Genomic DNA, 10,705 nt, shown 5'->3' on the forward strand with positions numbered 1-10,705 from the left:
GAAATACCTGGGAGTAATTATAACAAAAGACTTAAAAGAAACAGATGAGGTAAATGTAGTAGCATTGAGGAAAGTAGTTCAAAAATATTAATAGAATATGAAAATAGACATTTATCCTGGTTTGGAAAGATAGCAATAGTAAAAATGAAAATACTTCTGAGGATAAACTTCCTATTTAGAGTGCTGCCATTTCAGATTACTGAAGAAGAGCTGAATACATTACTTATTTGCGACATTTCTACCCCGCCTTTCTCCACCCCGAAGGGGACTCAAGGCAGACTGATGATAAATACTGTAATGGCAGTCAAAGAAATAGATTAAACAAACAGTTATGGTACAGATCTCAAAAAGGAGTATTAGCAAAGACAGACTGATTATAGAAGGACTGATAAAAAGGAGGATGTAGAATGGTTAATAATGGATTCAGGAAAAGCGGAGGAAGAAATTTGGAATATTTTTTTCAAAGAGTTTATGAGAAAAGAAATCAGGGCAATTGGGAACCCGATGTTGAGTAATGCATTAGAAATATGGAACGAATACAGGAGAAAGTTAATAACAGATGTTTCAATAATAACCCCAATTATTATTGAAAAGAAATTTCCAAAACATAAAAATATATGATGGATAAAAAATAAGGGAAAAAACTTAAATAAAATAGGGGATTGGCTAAAGGTTGGAATGAAAAAAGAAAAGATTAGGAACATAAAAATTTGAAAGGAATAACCAGTAAAATGTGTAAAATATTAATCGAAATTAACGAAGGAAAAGTAAAGAATAACACTCTCAAGGAGATTTGGGAAGAAGATCTAAGAATGAAAATCAATGAAAAGGAGTGGTCACAATTATGGGGACATAGACATTTGAAAAATCCATCAATTCGAGTTAAAGAAATCTATTAGTTGATATGGAAATGGTACCTAACAGCCATAAGAATAGAAAATATGAATGAAAAATACTGAAAAAATTGCTGGAGAGGATGCCAAGAATTGGGAACATACATACACAGGTGGTAGCAGTGTCAATATGTAAATAATTTCTAGGGAAAAGTATTAAGAGAGATAGAAGACACAATGAACATTCAAATAGAAAGAAGTCTTAGCATGGATCTGGAAACAAAGTGGTTGTGATGATGTCTGGAGAAAATGTATTGGAAGAGGATTCACAAAGAAAGAGGGAAAATTACCTCCACAAGAGGGAATGAAATGGAATTTTGGACACATGATAAATAAAAAAAGTGACTTGGGGGAGGGAACACGGTGGCGAGGGTAAAAATAATAGTAGATGCCAAATGTCAATGTAATGTAGATTGTAGTGAATATTATGTGGCTGCTGTAAAACGAAGGATGTACGAATTTTTTTTAAAAAAATAATAAACAATATTAGTAATTTGTATAAACATGTTTTTGTTTTTCTTGTCTTTGAATATAGATTATTTTAAAAAACAGATTGTGATGTGGCAGCTATAAACCATATTATTATTATTAATTACTAGCTTGGGGACCCAGCGATTCCCGGGTTATTTGAAGAAGGCATTATTTGTCTTTGAATGTTAGGTATTCTCAGTTTGGAGTGGGTGAATTACAATTCCCAGAATCGTGGGTCAATGTTCCCCAAACCCTGCCAGTATTCAAAGTTGGCCATTTTGGGTCTGTGTCCCAAGTGTGGTCCAGATCTGTTGTTGGCTGTTCATCGCCTGGCTGCAGTGCTCTCTGGATGGGAGTGAACTACTACAACTCTCAGATTTCTGGGGCAAGTGTCCCGAAACATCTGTCAGTATCTACAGCAGGCAATGTTAAGTCTGTGTGCCAAGTTTGGTCCAGATCCGTCATTGGCTGGGTCAGTGCTCTTTGGATGCAGGTGAACTACAACTCCCAAAATCAAGGCCCACTCCCACAAACCCCTGCAGTATGTTCAGTTGGTCATGAGGCTTCTCTGTGCAAAGTTTGGTCCCAGTCCATTGTCGGTGGGGGTCACTGTTTCTCTGGATACAGGTGAACTATAACTTACTTTTGCTCAAACTTGTCCAATATGTTTTGTGGTTATGGGGGCTCTGTGTGCCATGTTTGGTCCTGGTCCATCATCGGAGGGGTTCGGAGCGCTCATTCATTGCGGGTGAACTATAAATCCCAGTAACTACTATTCCCAAATGCCCAGGCCAATTCCCCTAAAAACCCAGCAGTATTCAAATCTGGGCATATCAGGTATGCATGGCAAGTTTGGCCCAGACCCATCCTTGTTTGGGTTCATAGTGTTCTGGGTGTAGGTGAACTACAACTTCTCTAAATTCCCCAGGAGTCACAGGGCTCTGACTTGATGCAGGGTGAACTACAACTTCCACCATGTGGAGTCAATTCCCCAAACTCCTCCAATAAGTGTAGTTGTTGCTCAGTTCTGCTGTGTTTGTTATGCAGACAGATTTGAAAGGGACGGGCAGTAGACGGAGCCATGCAAATTCCACACCATTGGAGAAGCCCGGGATACCTGCCTGTGGTGGAGGACAATGCAAAATCTGGGATGAAATGGTCCCCAAACGAAAGCATTCCTTGGGTGTTGGGCTGTAGTGTTTGGGGAGGACATTGGCAGGGGTTGAGGGTACATGTTCATGGTGCTCACTGTAACCTGCAATGTCAGTTGATGGAGTGACTTGGTGGCTCCTCAGCACTGGGAACTAGAGCCTGTATGTGGAGGCCGGAGGCTGTCTGTCTGAGCAGACACCTGTGCCACATACACACATACAGGTTTTCACTTTTATTATAGACTAACTTGGGGACCCGGCGATGCCTGGGTCATTTGAGGATGGTATAATTTGTCTTTTAGTGTTATGTATTCTGTTTGGAGTGGAACTACAATTCCCAGAATCGTGGCTGAATCTTCCCCAAACCCTGCCAGTATTATAAGTTGGCCATTTTGGGCGTGTGTCCCAGGTGTGGTGCAGTACTCTCTGGATGGGGGTGAACTACTGCAAGTTCCAGATTCCCGGGGCAATTGCCCCGAAATATCTATCAGTATCCACAGCAGGCAATATTCAGTCTGTGTTTGCCAAGGTTCAGTGGTCTTTGGATGGAGGTGAACGACAACTCCCAAAATCAAAGCCCCTTCCCACAAATACCTGCAGTATGTTCAGTAGGTCACGAGGCTTCTCTGTGTAAAGTGTGGTCCTAGTGCATTGTCGGTGGGGGTCAGTGTTTATCTGGCTGCAGGTGAACTATAACTCCCTTTTTCCCAAACTTGTGCAATATGTTGTATTGGTTATGGGGCCTCTGTGTGCCAAGTGTGATGCTCATTCATTGCAGGTGAACTATAAATCCCAATACCTACTACTCCTCAACTTCCAGTCCAGGTTCCCTCCAAGCCCACCAGTACTCAAATCTGGGCCTATCGTGTCTGCATGGCAAGTTTGGCCGAGAGCCATCCTTGTTTGGGTTCATAGGGTTCTGGGTGTAGGTGAACTACAACTCCTCTATATTTCCCAGTAGGAGTGACAGGGCTCTGACTTGATGCAGGGTGAACTACAACTTCCACCATGTGGAGTCAATCCCTAAACTCCTCCAGTAAGTTTAGTTGCAGCTCAGTTGTGCTCTGTTTGTTATGCAGAGAGATTGGAAAGGAAAGGGCAGTGGGCGGGGCCATGCAAATGCCACAGCAATGGAGAACCCTGGGATGCCTGCCTGTGGTGGAAGAATAAGCAAAATCTAGGATGAAATGGTCCCCAAACGAAAGCATTCCTTGGGTGGTGGGCCGTAGTGTTTGGGAAGGACGTTGGCAGGGGCTGGGCTGTATGTTCATGGCCCTCGCTGTAACCGCAATGTCAGTGGGAAATAGTGACTTGCTAGATTCTTAACTGTAGGGACTATAGCCTGTTTGTGGAGGCCGGAGGCTGTCTGTGTGGGCAGACATCTGTGCCACATACACACATACAGGTTTTCTCTTTTATTATGGACTAGCTTGGGGACCCGGCGGTGCCCGGGTTATTTGAGAACTGAATTGTTTGGCTTTGTTCCAAGTTTAGTCTTGATCCAGTGTCAGTTGGCTTTAGTTGGTATGGGTGAACTACAACTCCCATATGCAAGTCCATGGTCGATCCCCCTCCAAACAGCTCCAGGATGTAAAGCAGGTCATGGGGACTTGATGTGTCAAGTTTGGTCTTGATCAGACATTGGTGGGGGTCGCAGTGGTCTGTGGAAGTGAGTGAAGGTACTTTCAATCCCATCATCCATGGTCTGTTGTTCCCTCAAATGATAGGAGGACGTAAAGTGGGCCACATTGCACCTATATGTCAAGTTTGGTACAGTTTCATCATTCATGGGCATCACAGTGGTCTGTGGGAGGTGAATTGGATGAAGGTACTGGAAATCCCATCATCCTTGGTGCATTCTTCTGCAAACCACACCAGGACATAAATTGTGTCACATTGCACCTGTGTGTCAAGTATGGTACAGTTTCGTTTTTCATGGGTATCACAGTGGTCCGTGGGAGGTGAATCGGGTGAGGGTACTGCAAATCCCATCATCCATGGTCCATCCTGCACCAAATCGGATCAGGACGTAAAGGGGGCCACATTGCACCTGTGTATCAAGTTTGGTACAGTTTTGTCATTCATGGGAATCACAGTGGCCTGTGGGAGGTGAATTGGATGAAGGTACTGCAAATCCCATCGTCCTTGGTCCATCCTCCCCCAAACTGCTGCAACATATAAAGTGTGTCATTTAGGATATATATACCAGATTTGGTTCAGTTCTGTCATATGTAGCAGTTGCTGTGGTCTCAAGAAGCGAGTGAAGATACTGCATGTCCCATCTGTGTGCCAAGTTTGGTCCAGTTCCGTCACTGGTGGGCATCGCAGTGGTCTGTGGGAATCGTAGCGATTGAAAGTACTACATATCCCATCACCCATGGTCCATCATCCTGCAAACGGCACCAGGACATAAAGCGCATCATGGGGTAGGCTCTCTGGAATTGTGGGAGTTGGAGTCCAAAGCACCTGGAGGGCCCAAGTTGGCCTGTGCCTGGTTTAAAGGCTTCCATACAATCCTAGAGTTAGAAGGGGCGCCCAAAGGCCATCTAGTCGAACCCCCTTCTGCCATGGAGGCAGACACCATCCAAGCCCTCCTGACAGATGGCCATCCAGTCATAAATATGATTGGGAGATTTGAAAGGGGTCTCTGAAGGTCATCCAGTCCAGCCCCGTCTGCCACAAAGGAAGAGACCATTCAAGCCCTCCCGACAGAAGGTCATTCCAACCATACATACGATTGAGACATTTATTTGTTTGTTTATTTAATTCTGATATTTTCCCCCCGCCTTTCTGCAATGGACACAAAAAGGCTTGCAAGGTCATTAAGCCGCATGAAATCCTCTCTCCTTCCCTCCATTAACCCCGCCGCGCTCTCTCTGCCATTGAATAACATGGCGAACGGAACAAATTGACCCATAACTTCATCAAAACTATCCCAAGCATGCCTATCTTTTATACCTAACACTTTTTGAGGCTCCTGGTTCCGGGACAACCAACAGCGCCAGAATCGGTCCATTTTGAAGCTCCGAATCAGCTGACTGTCAAAAAGCCGGTTTCGATTGCTCTTTTTGCAGCCGCGGCCGTTTCTCGGCTCCTTTGCGGGGACACAAGTTTCTCCCAGGGCTACTGGTGGTGGACTGCCATTCCCTGGGAGAGAGAGAGAGAGAGAGAGAGAGAGAGAGAGAGAGAGAGAGAGATGTAGTTTCTTCAAGGACCAGCTGCCATCCCCCTGATGGCAAGGACTCCCGGACGGACTTCCGCCGTTCATTCATTCATCTTCATTTTTATGAATGACCGGACTTCTCATTCATATACTTGCCTACGGTTCTATGAAACGCCGGCCTCCCAAGAACAGAAGTCAACAGGAATTCCTTCACTTTATTATTTTTACGAACCTCCAAATGCTTGAGCTGCTTATGAACTCTTCATGAACTATGACCCACATGCCCATGAATTTCCTCTATTGCCTATGTACTCTGTGCATGGACTTTGACTATATTATGAATTTGCTGGTACACACACTGAATTCCCCAAATACTTTACATGAACTTCCCCTCGGTGAATGTATGGCCTATCTTAGATATTATTTTTAATTACTATTTTAGATATCATTCCCTTGTATGTTTTAATCAATGAAGACATAGCCTGAACTCCAGTTAACCCCAAAGATTCCCGCCTTCCCTTCACCCTATATTCTGGGCTTCACACACAAAAGAGGATAAACTGTCACCATAAGATTTAATCTATGTTGCATCTGCATGGCCCATAGCGAGAGATTGGCCCACCCCAGATCGGAGCAGTCCCCGGGGTGATAAAATCTCATATGGTAACGTTGATCCCAATCCCATCCTGGACCCCTGGGGAGCCCTAGGAAAGCTTCCTGCTGGTCCTGCCACCATAATCCCATAGTGTCAATATTTGCTGTCATCTCCGTCACACCTCAGGTATTCATGAACTGTGTACGTGCGTAAAGAACTCCGGACATTCCAGATGGCCCTATTCAAAGCAACCATAATCCTAGATTATCTTAGAAGGCGCTAGCCTCAGGTAATCGCTTTGCATAAAGATAACAATGATTCATTCACCAAAACCCATTGTCTAGCTGACTCCCGCCTTCCCCAACCTGATTGGCCCTGACAGAGGCGAAGGTTGTTCCTCATTGGCCAAGGCGCAGGGCGGGAAACCAAACTCCCACCTAGTGCGGCGCCCTCGACCTATCAGCAGCCAGATGGGCGGAGGGACGGGGCGGGAAATTCAAGCAGACTTCAAACTTAGAAATGTATAAAATGGCTTTATTTTAACTGTATTGTTACATCTCGCATGTCGAACTATCGCGGCTTGATGTCCTTTTCAGCTGAATCGCTTTAATAAACACTTTGACGGTTTTTCCTTCAACTTGGCAGAGCCTTTTTCCTTTTGGTCTCAGGTAAATTATATTCCGGGTTATTTTCTACTTTTCGGTCGGCTCGCCAAGGTTTGTTCCCTCATCTGGGAGACGGATCGGATCTCCTTCACGGGGTTGATCCATGCTGAATTGCGGTCGATAGCAGAAGCATTAAAACATAATTATTTTCCATTATTAGTTGGATTCAGAATGCAGTGAATGTGTGAGTGAACTGTAATTCCAAGCACCCAAAGTTTTTTATTATCAGTATGCACAGTTGGCCATGTTGGGTCTATTCGGTCCAGATCCGTTGTCAGTGGGTTCATGGGTCCTAGGGGTTATGTGTGTCAAGTTTGGTCCAGGTCCAGCCTTCCTGGTGGTGACAGTGGTGTTTTTGATTACCAAAGTGTAGGCCGAAGGCTGTTAACTGTACCAAAGCTAGCGTCATTCTGAGGAGATAAGTAGGCTGAACAAAGCCAGTTGGTAGTAGTTTTTGCCTCAGCGGTCCCAGTGGCCTGTGAAAGTGGAGGCCAATCAGAAAGCTGGCCCATATTCCGACAGGCCAATCAAAACGTGAGCACATATTCTGCCTGGCCAATCAAAACACTGATACATACTCACATACAAACATTCACTTTTATTATATATATAGATATAGATATAGATTTAGATTAGATTAGATAAATGCCAATGTGATTCTAGGCTGTCCCAATAGGAGGATTCTGTCTATATCCAAAGAAGTCACGGCCTCCTTTCTTCTGCTTTGGTCAGACTCACCTGGAATGACCCTGTCTCCAGGTCTCGGTCACACATGGGATGTAGAGAAGCTGAGAGAGCTGGGTATGTTCAGCTTGGAGGAAAGAAGGAAGGGCTTCTCCCTCGGCAGGGAGGAAGGAGTAGGCCACGGAATTTGGGGTGGGGGATTAATAGGACCCCCCGACTGTCAGGTAGAAAGAAATGTAACAGACAGGAATGCATGACACATACCTCCCGTGTGCAATGATACAGTTCTCAATAGACATGTGTTCACAGCACAGTAGTCTAAAGGGTTAAGGAAACAGAGAAGGTGATCCCAGGGCAGGCATGGGGAGACCTTCTAACTTGGGGGCCTAGAGCCGGAAGAGACCCCCAAGGGCCACCCTGCCATGCAGGAAGGCACAATCCAAGCACTCCCAATAGATAGCCTCTGCAGAAAAGCCTCCAGAGAAGGACACTCCACCACACTCTGAGGCAGCCTAGGCCACTCTCCAACAGCTCTTACTCGTTCTTATTGTGTTTGTGAGTATCTGTGTATATTAAGAGAAGACCTGTAAGTAGTAATAAGTAGTGAATAAATCAAGAATAAAACCTCCAAGGACTTTGGATGAAAGTCAGAACTCAGGGGTGTTTATTCAGAGATGAGCTCCTTTACAAGGCCAGAGGCTGTGAAACTGTAACCAGGACTCTGCCGTGTTTTGGGGTGATAAAGAAGGGCGGAATATAAATACTGTAAATAAATAAAATGAATAAAATGAAACCATTGATCCCATGGGTCGTGGAGTCCAGCCCCATTCTGCTCCAAGCAGCGTCACCAGCCAGAGCAAACTCCGCAGGTCGCTCTCCAGCCCCTTTTTGGGGTCATCCAGAGAGAGGAACCCGCACTTCTCTAGGCCCTTGCCTTCTTACCCAAATCAGAGATTCACAGAATAGTATATTTGGAAGAGACCACGAGGGCCATCTAGTCCAACCCCCTTCTGCCAGGCAGGAAAAGCAGAATCCCTTGCCAGAATCCCTGCAGGGTTCAATACTGTCTCCCACGCTGTGTAACATCTACATGAAGCCGTTGGGAGAGATCATCTGAAGTTTTGGAGTTCAATGTCATCTGTACGCAGATGATGTCCAATTCTCACTCCTTCCCACCTGATACTAAGGAGGCTGTTCAGGTCCTGAACCGGTGCTTGGCTGCTGTGGATGAGGGCGAACACATTGAAATTGAGTCCAGACAAGAGAGGTCCTCCTGGTCAGTCGCAAGGCCGAAGAGGGCATAGGGTCACAGCCTGTGTTGGGTGGGGTCACACTCCCCCTGAAGGCACAGCTTCGCAGCTTGGGAGACTCACCACCGAGCCTGGAGCCCCAGGTTTCATTGGTGGCCAGGGGAGCTTTTGCACAATTAAAACTTGTGCGCCAGTTATGCCCGTACCTTGAGAGTTCTGACTTGGCCACAGTAATCCACACTCTGGTTACATCCCGAATAGATTACTGCAACACACTCTATGTGGGGTTGCCTTTGAAGACTCTTCAGAAGCTGCAACTGGTTCAACGGGCCGGAGCTGCGTACAGGACACACACAACCCCCCTGTTGTGCCAGCTCCACTGGCTGCCACTTTGCTACCGAGCACAATTCAAAGTGATGGCTTTAGCTTATCCAGCCCTAAACGGTTCTGGCCCAGCTTACCTGTCCAAACGTCTCTCCCCTTATGAACCATCTCGGAGTCTACGATCGTGTGGGGAGGCCCTGCTCTCAATCCCGCCCTCTTCGCAGGGATGATTGGCAGGGACGAGAGACAGGGCCTTCCTTCTCGGTAGTGGAAAGGATGGAAGGGAATTGAAGAAAAGAAGAAAAGAATGGCAAGAGAAAAGAATAATAATAATAATAATAATAATAATAATAATAATAATAATAATAATAATGAATCTTTATTTATATCCCGCTTTTCTCCCTCACGGGACCCAAAGTGGCTCACAACATATTAAACTCACATAAACAACAATCAGAGTACATCAATAATATAAGCATAATAGGATAACAGATTAAGAAGAACAACTATAGTATGCATTCAAGTTCATGAGGCATCAAATGAGACATATATTGTACTCTACTCCAGTCCATAACATATGAAAGGAAGGGAAGGCAAGGGAAGAGAAAGAAAACGCAAGGAAAGAAGGGCAAGAGAAAAGAAGGCAAAGGAAGGGAAGAGGAGAAAAAAGGAAAAGGAAGGACAAGAGAAAAGAAGGAAATGAAGGGAAGAGAAAAAGGAAGGGCAAGAGAAAGAAAGGCAAAGGAAGGGGAGGTTAGAAGGCAGGCAAGGGAAGAGAAGAGAAAGAAAAAGCAAGGAAAGTAGGGCAAGAGAAAGAAGGCAAGAGAACAGAAAGGAAAGTGATAGGAAAGGAAGGGAAGGGAAGGAGTCAGGCAACTGATGAGAAGAGAAAGGAAAAGCAAAGCAAAGGAAGAGAAGAGAATGAAAGAGAGGAGACCCCAGTGCACTCCCAGGCAGCAGCACGTGCCACCCGTATCATTTCAGACCAAAGGCCCCCATCTGACCAAGGTACTGCGGAGAATGGGGATTGGTTTCCGTACCCACAGGTGGGGGGGGGGGAGGGACCCTCGCGGATACCGAGAGCGGCCTTCTTCCCTCACCTGGCCCTCTACCTCCATGGAGCCCTTGCCTGGTGCGGCTACGAAGAAGCTCTCATGCGCCCAGCAGGAAGGGGGACTCCGCGAGGAATGTTAGAACTGGACACACGGCATGGGCCCCGAAGAGGAAGCTCCCACCGCCCTCCTACAGCCCCGCCTTCCCCAAGAAAGGGAGGCCCACTCCCCATGCGCTCTGAGGCCAGGAGAAGGCGCCCGATGGGAAGCACTGCCTTAAAGGGAAGGGGCCAACTCTGGATCCCTCCCATATCAGATATTTACAACATGCAAGCTGACCAGTCCTGACTGAGGAGGAAAACAGAGGACGTTTCTGTAGGGGCACAACGTTCACAAACTGGACATTTGCAACCAAGGTGGAAATGGAGCTGGAAACTAATCCCAGAGGAACAACTGA

This window comes from Anolis carolinensis, chromosome 2 (genome assembly GCF_035594765.1).
Source record: "Anolis carolinensis isolate JA03-04 chromosome 2, rAnoCar3.1.pri, whole genome shotgun sequence".
In the NCBI taxonomy this organism is placed as follows: domain Eukaryota; kingdom Metazoa; phylum Chordata; class Lepidosauria; order Squamata; family Dactyloidae; genus Anolis; species Anolis carolinensis.